Source organism: Chiloscyllium plagiosum, unplaced genomic scaffold (assembly GCF_037043375.1).
Source record: "Chiloscyllium plagiosum isolate Xiang-an unplaced genomic scaffold, Cpla_swu_hap1 HiC_scaffold_38, whole genome shotgun sequence".
NCBI lineage: Eukaryota > Metazoa > Chordata > Chondrichthyes > Orectolobiformes > Hemiscylliidae > Chiloscyllium > Chiloscyllium plagiosum.
In genome coordinates, this window is record NW_028270176.1 from 22,707,744 (window position 1) to 22,719,778 (window position 12,035).

The window sequence follows — 12,035 nt, forward strand, 5'->3', positions numbered from 1 at the left end:
AGAGGGGGAGGGTGAGAGAGAGAGAGAGAGGGAGAGAGAGAGGGGGAGAGAGAGAGGGGAGAGGGGGGAGAGAGAGAGAGGGGAGGGGGGAGAGAGAGAGAGGGGAGGGGGAGAGAGAGAGAGAGAGAGGGAAGAGAGAGAGGGAGAGAGAGAGGGGAGAGAGAGGGGAGGGGGAGAGAGAGAGAGGGGAGAGGGGAGCGAGGGAGAGAGAGGGGGAAGAGAGAGGGGGGAGAGAGAGAGAGGGGAGAGAGGAGGGGGGAGAGAGAGAGAGGGGGAGGAGAGAGGGGGGAGAGAGAGGGGGAGAGAGGGAGAGAGGAGAGAGAGAGAGGGAGAGGGGAGAGAGAGGGGAGAGGGGAGAGAGAGAGAGGGAGAGAGGGGAGAGAGAGAGAGGGGGGGGAGAGGGGAGAGAGAGGGGAGAGAGAGGGGAGAGAGGAGAGCGAGAGAGGGGAGAGGGGAGCGGGGAGAGAGAGGGGCGAGAGAGGGGAGAGAGAGGGGAGAGAGAGAGAGGGAAGAGAGAGGGGAGAGAGAGAGAGGGAAGAGAGAGGGGAGAGAGAGGGGAGAGAGAGAGGGGAGAGAGCGAGAGAGGGGAGAGAGATGGGGGAGAGAGAGAGGAGAGAAAGGGGGGAGAGAGAGAGAAAGAAAGAATTGAATCCTGGCAGTTAGAGGTGAGAGAGACAGGGAGGGGGTGTAGGGGCTGGAGGGGATTACAGAGATTGGGAGGGGATGTAGGGGCTGGAGGGGGGTTACAGAGATAGGGAGGGAGTGTAGGGGCTGGAGGGGGTTACAGAGTTAGGGAGGGGGTGTAGGGGCTGGAGGGGGTCAGAGAGATAGGGAGGGGGTGTAGGGGCTGGAGGGGGTTAGAGAGATAGGGAGGGGGTGTAGGGGCTGGAGGGGGTTAGAGAGATAGGGAGGGGTGTAGGGGCTGGAGGGGGTTACAGAGATAAGGAGGGGGTGTGTAGGGGCTGGAGGGGGTTACAGACATAGGGAGGGGTGTAGGGGCTGGAGGGGGGTTACAGAGATAGGGAGGGGTGTAGGGGCTGGAGGGGGTTACAGAGATAGGGAGGGGGTTACAGAGATAGGGAGGGGGTTTAGGAGTGGAGAGGGTTACAGAGATAGGGAGGGGGTTATAGAGATAGGGTGAGGGTGTAGGGGTTGGAGGGGGTTACAGAGATAGGGAGGGGGTGCAGGGGCTGGAGGGGGTAACAGAGATAGGGAGGGGTGTAGGGGCTGGAGGGGGTTACAGACATAGGGAGGGGTGTAGGGGCTGGTGTAGGGGCTGGAGGGGGTTACAGAGATAGGGAGGGGGTGTAGGGGCTGGAGGGGGTTACAGAAATAGGGAGGCGGTGTAGGGGCTGGAGGTGGGTACAGAGATAGGGAGGGGGTGTAGGGGCTGGAGGGGGTTAGAGAGATAGGGAGGGGGTGTAGGGGCTGGAGGGGGTTACAGAGATAGGGAGGGGGTGTAGGGGCTGGAGGGGGTTACAGAGATAGGGAGGGGGTGTAGGGGCTGGAGGGGGTTACAGAGATAGGGAGGGGGTGTAGGGGCTGGAGGGGGTTACAGAGATAGGGAGGGGGTGTAGGGGCTGGAGGGGGTTACAGAGATAGGGAGTGGGTGTAGGGACTGGAGGGGGTTACAGAGATAGGGAGGGGGTGTAGGGGCTGGAGGGGGTTACAGGGATCCCATTCCCTCCACCATTGACGCTCAGTAGCAGCAGCGTGCACCTTCCACAACCTGCACTGCAGAAATTCACCCAAAATCCCGAGACAGCCCCTTCCAAAACCCATGACCACTTCCATCCAGAAGGACAGGAGTAGGAACTACGTGGGAACACCACATCCTACCAGCTTCCCTCCAAGCGGAGAGACTGTCCAGTGAGGGAGAGGTCGCGTCGACTGGGCCTGCAGTCATGGGAGTTGTGAGGAATGAGAGGTGACCGGATTGAAACCTGGAAGATTCTGAGGGGATTTGACAGGGGAGAGCTGGAGGGGTTGTGGGTGAGCGGAGATCCCGAGAGTCACAGAAGAAGACAGCGATGAGGAGGAATCTCTCTCCTCTGAGGGTAGTGAATGTGCCGAATTCTTCCCTGCAGAGGGCTGGCGAGGCTGGGATATTCAGGATCGTCACGGCTGAGGTGGAGAATTAGCGGTGCTCATGTCGTCCATGATCTCATTGAATGGCGGAGCAATCCTGATGGGCTGAATGGCCAACGTCTGCTCTGACCGGCCCCGGTGAACCACACACCATCCCGTCCTAGGATGACGGCAGTCAGCCATCGACTGTCCCTTTGGGGTGGGTGGTGGGGCACAGTCCTGAAATCTTTCTCCAAAGGCCTCAGGGATGTGCAGGTTAGGGTGGATTGGCCGTGCTAAATTGTCCCATAGTGCCCAGGGATGTGCAGGTTAGGGTGGATTGGCCATGCTAAATTGTCCCATAGTGCCCAGGGATGTGCAGGTTAGGGTGGATTGGCCATGCTAAATTGTCCCATAGTGCCCAGGGATGTGTAGGTTAGGGTGGATTGGCCATGCTAAATTGTCCCATAGTGCCCAGGGATGTGCAGGTTAGGGTGGATTGGCGTGCTAAATTGTCCCATAGTGCCCAGGGATGTGCAGGTTAGGGTGGATTGGCCATGCTAAATTGTCCCATAGTGCCCAGGGATGTGCAGGTTAGGGTGGATTGGCCATGCTAAATTGTCCCATAGTGCCCAGGGATGTGTAGGTTAGGGTGGATTGGCCGTGCTAAATTGTCCCATAGTGCCCAGGGATGTGCAGGTTAGGGTGGAAAGACCATGCTAAATTGTCCCATAGTGTCCAGGGATGTGCAGGTTAGGGTGGATTGGCCATGCTAAATTGTCCCATAGTGCCCAGGGATGTGTAGGTTAGGGTGGATTGGCCATGATAAATTGTCCCAGAGTGCCCAGGGATGTGTAGGTTAGGGTGGATTGGCCATGCTAAATTGTCCCATAGTGTCCAGGGATGTGCAGGTTACGGTGGATTGACCGTGATAAATTGTCCCATAGTGTCCAGGGATGTGCAGGTTAGGGTGGATTGACCGTGATAAATTGTCCCATAGTGTCCAGGGATGTCCAGGTTACGGTGGATTGACCGTGATAAATTGTCCCATAGTGTCCAGGGATGTGCAGGTTAGGGTGGATTGACCGTGATAAATTGTCCCATAGTGTCCAGGGATGTGCAGGTTAGGGCGGATTGACCATGCTAAATTGTCCCATAGTGCCCAGGGATGTGCAGGTTAGGGTGGATTGACCATGCTAAATTGTCCCATAGTGTCCAGGGATGTGTAGGTTAGGGTGGATTGACCGTGCTAAATTGTCCCATAGTGCCCAGGGATGTGCAGGTTAGGGTGGATTGACCATGCTAAATTGTCCCATAGTGCCCAGGGATGTGCAGGTTAGGGTGGATTGGCCGTGCTAAATTGTCCCATAGTGTCCAGGGATGTGCAGTTTAGGGCGGATTGACCATGCTAAATTGTCCCATAGTGTCCAGGGATGTGCAGGTTCGGGTGGATTGGCCATGCTAAATTGTCCCATAGTGTCCAGGGATGTGCAGTTTAGGGCGGATTGACCATGCTAAATTGTCCCATAGTGTCCAGGGATGTGCAGGTTCGGGTGGATTGGCCATGCTAAATTGTCCCATGGTGCCCAGGGATGTGCAGGTTAGGGTGGATTGGCCATGCTAAATTGTCCCATAGTGCCCAGGGATGTGCAGGTTAGGGTGGATTGACCATGCTAAATTGTCCCATAGTGCCCAGGGATGTGTAGGTTAGGGTGGATTGGCCATGCTAAATTGTCCCATAGTGCCCAGGGATGTGCAGGTTAGGGTGGATTGACCATGCTAAATTGTCCCATAGTGTCCAGGGATGTGCAGGTTAGGGTGGATTGACCATGCTAAATTGTCCCATAGTGCCCAGGGATGTGTAGGTTAGGGTGGATTGACCATGCTAAATTGTCCCATAGTGTCCAGGGATGTGCAGGTTAGGGTGGATTGACCATGCTAAATTGTCCCATAGTGCCCAGGGATGTGTAGGTTAGGGTGGATTGACCATGCTAAATTGTCCCATAGTGTCCAGGGATGTGCAGGTTAGGGTGGATTGACCATGCTAAATTGTCCCATAGTGCCCAGGGATGTGTAGGTTAGGGTGGATTGACCATGCTAAATTGTCCCATAGTGTCCAGGGATGTGCAGGTTAGGGTGGATTGACCATGCTAAATTGTCCCATAGTGCCCAGGGATGTGTAGGTTAGGGTGGATTGACCATGCTAAATTGTCCCATAGTGCCCAGGGATGTGTAGGTTAGGGTGGATTGACCATGCTAAATTGTCCCATAGTGTCCAGGGATGTGCAGGTTAGGGTGGATTGACCATGCTAAATTGTCCCATAGTGCCCAGGGATGTGTAGGTTAGGGTGGATTGACCATGCTAAATTGTCCCATAGTGCCCAGGGATGTGCAGGTTAGGGTGGATTGACCATGCTAAATTGTCCCATAGTGTCCAGGGATGTGCAGGTTAGGGTGGATTGACCATGCTAAATTGTCCCATAGTGCCCAGGGATGTGTAGGTTAGGGTGGATTGACCATGCTAAATTGTCCCATAGTGTCCAGGGATGTGCAGGTTAGGGTGGATTGACCATGCTAAATTGTCCCATAGTGCCCAGGGATGTGTAGGTTAGGGTGGATTGACCATGCTAAATTGTCCCATAGTGCCCAGGGATGTGCAGGTTAGGGTGGATTGACCATGCTAAATTGTCCCATAGTGTCCAGGGATGTGCAGGTTAGGGTGGATTGACCATGCTAAATTGTCCCATAGTGCCCAGGGATGTGTAGGTTAGGGTGGATTGACCATGCTAAATTGTCCCATAGTGCCCAGGGATGTGTAGGTTAGGGTGGATTGACCATGCTAAATTGTCCCATAGTGCCCAGGGATGTGCAGGTTAGGGTGGATTGGCCATGCTAAATTGTCCCATAGTGTCCAGGGATGTGCAGGTTAGGGTGGATTGACCATGCTAAATTGTCCCATAGTGCCCAGGGATGTGCAGGTTAGGGTGGATTGGCCATGCTAAATTGTCCCATAGTGCCCAGGGATGTGCAGGTTAGGGTGGATTGGCCACGCTAAATTGTCCCATAGTGCCCAGGGATGTGCAGGTTAGGGTGGATTGGCCATGCTAAATTGTCCCATAGTGCCCAGGGATGTGCAGGTTAGGGTGGATTGGCCATGCTAAATTGTCCCATAGTGTCCAGGGATGTGCAGGTTAGGGTGGGTTGGCCATGCTAAATTGTCCCATAGTGCCCAGGGATGTGCAGGTGAGGGTGGATTGGCTATGCTAAATTGTCTCATCGTGCCCAGGGATGTGCAGGTTAGGGTGGATTGGCCATGCTAAATTGTCCCATAGTGTCTAGGGATGTGCAGGTTAGGGTGGGTTGGCCATGCTAAATTGTCTCATCGTGCCCAGGGATGTGCAGGTTAGGGTGGATTGGCCATGCTAAATTGTCCCATAGTGTCTAGGGATGTGCAGGTTAGGGTGGATTGGCCATGCTAAATTGTCCCATAGTGTCTAGGGATGTGCAGGTTAGAGTAGAGTAGTAAGGGAATGGGTCTGGGTGTGTTACTCTTCAGTGGGTTGGTGTCGACCTGTTGGTCCGAGGGGCCTGTTTCCACTCTGTCGGGGTTCGGTGATTCCGGACACCGTGTCTCCATGATGGGGGCGATTCTATGGAGCGCTTTACAACAGCTAAGTGCCAGCACCTGATTCCGGAAGCCGTTGTGTCTTAGTTAAAGAGTGAGCCTCATTAAACACATCCCTCCTCCCCTTCCCGATGATGCAGTCACTACTGAAGGTTATTAGAATGCAGTGTAACACCCTCAGCCCTGCAATGGTGATGGATTGTTTGTGACAGGCAGCCTGACCTCAACACACGCTGTTTGATGACACTGCCTTTCAGTTCATTTCTTCGTCCCTTTTATCCAGCACGTAACTCTTTGCTCCTATGAGCCAGCACTCCGATTTCCCCATATCCACTCTGTGCCTGTCCTTTCAGCTGTTAGCCTCTCTGTCTGCCTGCCTGTCTGTCTGTCCACTGGGTGAATTGACCTATTCCCCAGTGTATCCCAGCTCTGGGCTCTGTATCTTTCTACCTACTGCCCCAGGTTTACGCACTCACCCCCGGTTTTTAAACCCCTCTCTTCATCACTTCTCTCAGGGCATTCGCCCTCTCGAGGACCACCTGCCTTTCTTTCATTGCCCCACTCTGTTTCGAGCTGTCTGTTGTTGTTCTGATTACTCTATCTCTCTTCCACACCTCCTTATCACAGCCTGGGTTCGAACAGTTGTGTATCTCTCCTGGACTGTGTATGTCGGACGTGATCATTGTGCCTTGCAACCTCGGTCATTGTAAATCAGTGAGTGTGTGTGAGAGAGTGAGTGTGTGTGTGTGCGTGTGTGTGTGAGAGAATGAGTGTGTGAGTGTGTGTGCGTGCACGTGTGTGCGTGAGAGAGAGAGTGAGTGTGTGTGAGTGAGTGAGTGTGTGTGTGCGCATTTGTGTGAGAGAGAATGAGTGTGTGCGTGTGTGCGAGAGAGAGAGAAAATGAGTGTGTGTGTGCACGCGCGAGTGTGTGAGAGAGAGAGAATGAATGTGTGTGACTGAGTGTGTGCGCGCGCGCATGTGAGAGAGAGAGAGAATGAGTGTGTGTGTGTGTGTGTGTGAGTGTGTGCACGTGTGTGAGAGAATGAGTGCGTGTGAGTGAGCGTGTATGTGTGTGAGTGTATGCGAGAGAATGAGTGCGTGAGTGTGTGTGTGCACACGTGTGTGTGATGCGTGTGAGTGAGTGTGTGTGTGAGAGTGTGTGTATATGTGTATGTGTGTGTCTCTGTGTGTGGTTGTGCGTGTGCATAAATGTGTGTATGTGTTTGTGTTTATGTCTATGTGTGTGTATGTGAGTCTGTGTGTGCATATGTGTGGGTGTGTGTGCCTGCGTGTGCATCTGTGTGTGTTTAGGTGTGAGGCTGTATGTGTTTAGGTGTGAGTCTGTGTGTTTAGTGTGAGTGTGTGTGTGTCTGTGTGTGTGCAAGTGGGTGTGAGTGTGAGTGTGTGTGTGTATGTGTCTGTGTATGTTTCTCTCCTATTTCAGTCTGCCATTTATCTCTATCCCACTTTGCTCCCTTTCTCCTTTCATTCAGTTTTCCGTCTCTATCCTCTCTGTCCTGTTTCATCGATCTCCGTCCCTCCCCTCCCTCTCCCATGAGCAGCATGTTCCTCTCTCTCTCTCTCTCTCTCTTTTGCCTTTCCGAACTGAATTCCACTGTCTCATGTTAGCACTGCCCCTCTCTGTCTTCAGGGCTCCAGCAGTAACCCTCCCGGAAATCCTTACGGCAGCCTGAGGTTTTCCCCAGTCTGTGCGTGCGTGTCTGTCTGTCATTCAATCCCTACACTCCGTGGTGCAGTGATGCCAGAGTGTGGGTCAAATTCCCATCCTGGCTATGGCAACCGTGAAAGTCTTACCATCGCCTGGGGACGCTCAGGATAAACCGCCACCAGTCATCTCTCTCCCTCTCTCTCTCTTACTAGAACATGTCCCACTGTGCTCAGGGCTAGGGATATTGGTCAGAATAAAGTTTTTGGAATTCCCCCCAGAAACAGGCATCAATAATGGTGGAAAAAAACCAGGCCGCTGATGGGAATACCATGTTTCTCCACTGGGTGCGCCTCTCTGATCCCTGGGGAAGCATCGCTTTCAACGGGTCTCCAATCCGAGAAATGTTTATCTCTAGCCACACTCTCTCCCCCATCTTTGAGCCGAAATTGCTTCCTCTCAATCCCTAGCGTTTCCGATTTACAACCCAGCCCCTGGCACCGTTCCACTTCTGGAGATCGTCGAGAGAGCCGATGAAAGCTTTGCCGAGCATCAGTTGCGTTGCGAAGTAAAGACCATCGAGATTCTTGGAGTCCTACAGCAGGGAAGTGCTCCCCCTGACCCTCTAATCCAACCAGTACACGTGATCCCAAGGTAATCCAGTCCTGCCTGCCTGCTCCTGGCCCATATCCCTCTAAACCTTTCCTTTTCATATCCTAATCCAAATGTCTTTTCAACATTGTAACATCCCCCACTTTCTCAGGAAATTCATTCCACACACAAACCACCCACTGTGTTAAAATATTGTCCCTCGTATCTCGTATATACATGGACATTAGTAAGGCGTTTGATAAGGTTCCCCATGGTAGACTAATGGAGAAAGTGAAGTCACATGGTGTGCAGGGTGTTCTGGCTAGGTGGATAAAGAGCTGGTTGAGCAACAGGAGACAGAGAGCAGTAGTTGAAGGGAGTTTCTCGAAATGGAGAAAGGTGACCAGTGATGTACCACAGGGATCAGTGTTGGGCCCACTGTTGTTTGTGATATACATAAATGATCTGGAAGAGGGCACTGTTGGTATGATCAGCAAGTTTGCAGATGACACGAAGATTGGTGGAGTAGCAGAAAGCATAAGGGACTGTCAGAGAATACAGGAGGATATAGATAGACTGGAGAGTTGGGCAGAAAAGTGGCAGATGGAGTTCAATCCAGACAAATGAGAGGTGATGCATTTAGGCAAGACTAATTCTAGAGCGAATTATACAATGAATGGAAGAGTCTTGGGAAAAGTTGATGGGCAGAGAGATCTGGGAGTGCAGGTCCATTATACCCTGAAGGTTGCTGCACAGGGGGATAGAGTGGTCAAGAAGGCATATAGTCTGCTTGCCTTCATTGGACGGGGTATTGTGTATAAGAGCTGACAAGTCATGTTAAAATTGTACAAGACATTGGTTCGGCCGCATTTAGAATATTGTGTACAGTTCTGGTCACCACATTACCAAAAGGATGGGGACACTTTGGAGAGGGTGCAGAGAAGGTTTACGAGGATGTTGCCTGGTATGGAAGGTGCTAGCTATGAAGAGAGGTTGAGTAGGTTAGGTTTGTTTTCAATAGAAAAAAGGAGATTGAGGGGGAACCTGATTGAGGTTTACAAAATCATGAAGGGTATAGACAGGGTGGATAGACACAAGCTTTTTCCCAGGGTGAAGGATTCAATAAAGAGACATCACGCGTTCAAGGTGAGAGGTGGAAAGTTTAAGGGGGATACACGCGGCAAGTACTTCACACAGAGTGGTGGTGGGCGTTTGGAACCCATTGCCAGCAGAGGTGGTAGAGGCAGGCACGGTAGATTCATTTAAGATGCGTCAGGACAGATGCAGGAGTAGGTGGGGAGCGGAGGGATACAGATGCTTAAGAATTGACCAACAGGTTTAGACAGTGGATTTGGATCGGCACAGGCTTGGAGGGCCGAAGGGCCTATTCCTGGGCTGTAAATTCTCTTTGTTCTTTATCTTCTTTAGATCTCTCCCGCCTGACCTTATAAACATTGCCACCTGATCCTAAAATGCCCCCTCCTCAGGGAAAGACAGCTACGATGAACTCTATCTACATCCTTCCTGATATTATCAACCTCTATCCTCTCAACCTCCCACACTCCAGTAAAAAAGCCCACCCAGCCTTCCTTTCCAACTCCAACTTTCCACACCTGGTACCATCCTGGTAAATCTCTTCTGAGCCCTCCCCAGGTTAAAAAGAGCCTTCCTGCGTCATGGCGACCAGAGTTGTACAGCCTCAACATAACGTCCCAGTTCCAGCTCTGATCTCCAGCATCTGCAGACCTCACTTTCTCCTGTACAAAGTTAAACATCACTCAGCACCAGGTTATAGTCCCAACAGGTTTAATTGGAAGCACTAGCTTTCGGAGCGACGCTCCTTCATCAGGTGGTTGTGGAGTAGAAAATGTGTTGCTGGAAAAGCGCAGCAGGTCAGGCAGCATCCAGGGAACAGGAGAATCGACGTTTCGGGCATGAGCCCTTCTTCAGGAATGAGGACGGTGTGTCCAGCAGGCTAAGATAAAAGGTAGGGAGGAGGGACTTGGGGGAGGGGCGTCGGAAATGCGATAGGTGGAAGGAGGTCAAGGTGAGGGTGATAGGCCGGAGTGGGGGTGGGGGGGCGGAGAGGTCAGGAAGAAGATTGCAGGTTAGGAAGGCGGTGCTGAGTTTGAGGGATTTGACTGAGACGAGGTGGAGGGAGGGGAAATGAGGAAGCTGGAGAAATCCGAGTTCATCCCTTGTGGTTGGAGGGTTGTGGAGGACACAATTGTAAGACCCAGAATTTATAGCAAAGGTTTACAGTGTGATGTGACTGACATTGCACATTGGAAAATACCTCGATTGTTTGTTAAGTCTCTCATCTGTTGGAATGACCATGATAGTTTCACTTGTTTCATATGTAAATCACAAAATGTTTTTAAGTTACATTCTCAGGTTAACTGTAACAATTGGTGTCAGGCCAGATAAGATGTTGAAGGTGTTAGCCCCCTGTGTTCTGTTGTCTGTGCCATAATATTTAGACTGATTCTAATCTAAAAAATGAGTTAACAGAGATGGATTCATACAGGTTTTGATCAAAGTACAACGTAACTCTGCAAGTACAAATTCACCCCACAAGCGTATATGTGTGTGTGTGTGTGTCTGGGGTGGGGGCTTGTGAGTGTCTGTGAGAGAGAGTGTATATGTGTGTGTGTGTGTGTGTCGGGGTGGGGGCTTGTGAGTGTCTGTGAGAGAGAGTGTATATGTGTGTGTGTGTGTGTCTGGGGTGGGGGCTTGTGAGTGTCTGTGAGAGAGAGTGTATATGTGTGTGTGTGTGTGTCGGGGTGGGGGCTTGTGAGTGTCTGTGAGAGAGAGTGTATATGTGTGTGTGTGTGTGTCGGGGTGGGGGCTTGTGAGTGTCTGTGAGAGAGAGTGTATATGTGTGTGTGTGTGTGTCGGGGTGGGGGCTTGTGAGTGTCTGTGAGAGAGAGTGTATATGTGCGTGTGTGTGTCTGGGGTGGGGGCTTGTGAGTGTCTGTGAGAGAGAGTGTATATGTGAGTGTGTGTAGGAGTGTTTGTGTGTCTGGGGTGGGGGCTTGTGAGTGTGAGAGAGAGTGTATATGTGTGTGTGTAAGTGTAAAGATAAGTCTGTGAGAGGGTGTATGTGTGAGTTCAGGAGCAGGTGTGCCTGCAGGAAGGTGTGTGAGCTCACACACACTCACACGTACACCATCTCACAGACATAGACCCCTGTACACTCACACACACACACATATACACTCCCTCTCACAGACACTCACAAGCCCCCCACCCCAGACACACACACATATACACATATATGTTTGTGGGGTGAATTTGTACTTGCCCCCCCCACCCCCACTCCGGCCTATCACCCTCACCTTGACCTCCTTCCACCTATCGCATTGTACTTAGCTCAAAAACTGCATGAATTCATGTAAGACTCTGTTAACTCACTTTATAGAACATAGAACAGTACAGCACAGAACAGGCCCTTCAGCCCACGATGTTGTGCCGACCACTGATCCTCATGTAAGGTAAACCTAATGTATGAACCCTCAAATTTCTGTGACCATATGCATGTCCAGCAGTCTCTTAAATATCCCCAATAACCTCGCTTCCACAACTGCTGCTGGCAACGCATTCCATGCTCTCACAACTCTCTGCGTAAAGAACCTGCCTTTGACATCCCCTCTATACTTTCTGCCAAACAGCTTAAAACTATGACCCCTCGTGTTAACAATTTCTGCCCTGGGAAAAAGTCTCTGGCTATCGACTCTGTCTATGCCTCTCATTATCTTGTGCACCTCAGTTAGGTCCCCTCTCTTCCTTCTTTTTTCCAATGAAAAAAAGTCCAAGTTCAGTCAACCTCTCTTCATAAGATAAGCCCTCCAGTCCAGGCAGCATCCTGGTAAACCTCCTCTGAACCCTCTCCAAAGTATCCTCATCTTCCCTATAATAGGGCGACCAGAACTGGACGCAGTATTCCAAGTGCGGTCTAACCAAAGTTTTATAGAGCTGCAACAAGATCTCACGACTCTTAAACTCAATCCCCCTGATAATGAAAGCCAAAACACCATATGCTTGCTTAACAACCCTGTCCACTTGGGTGGCCATTTTAAGGGATCT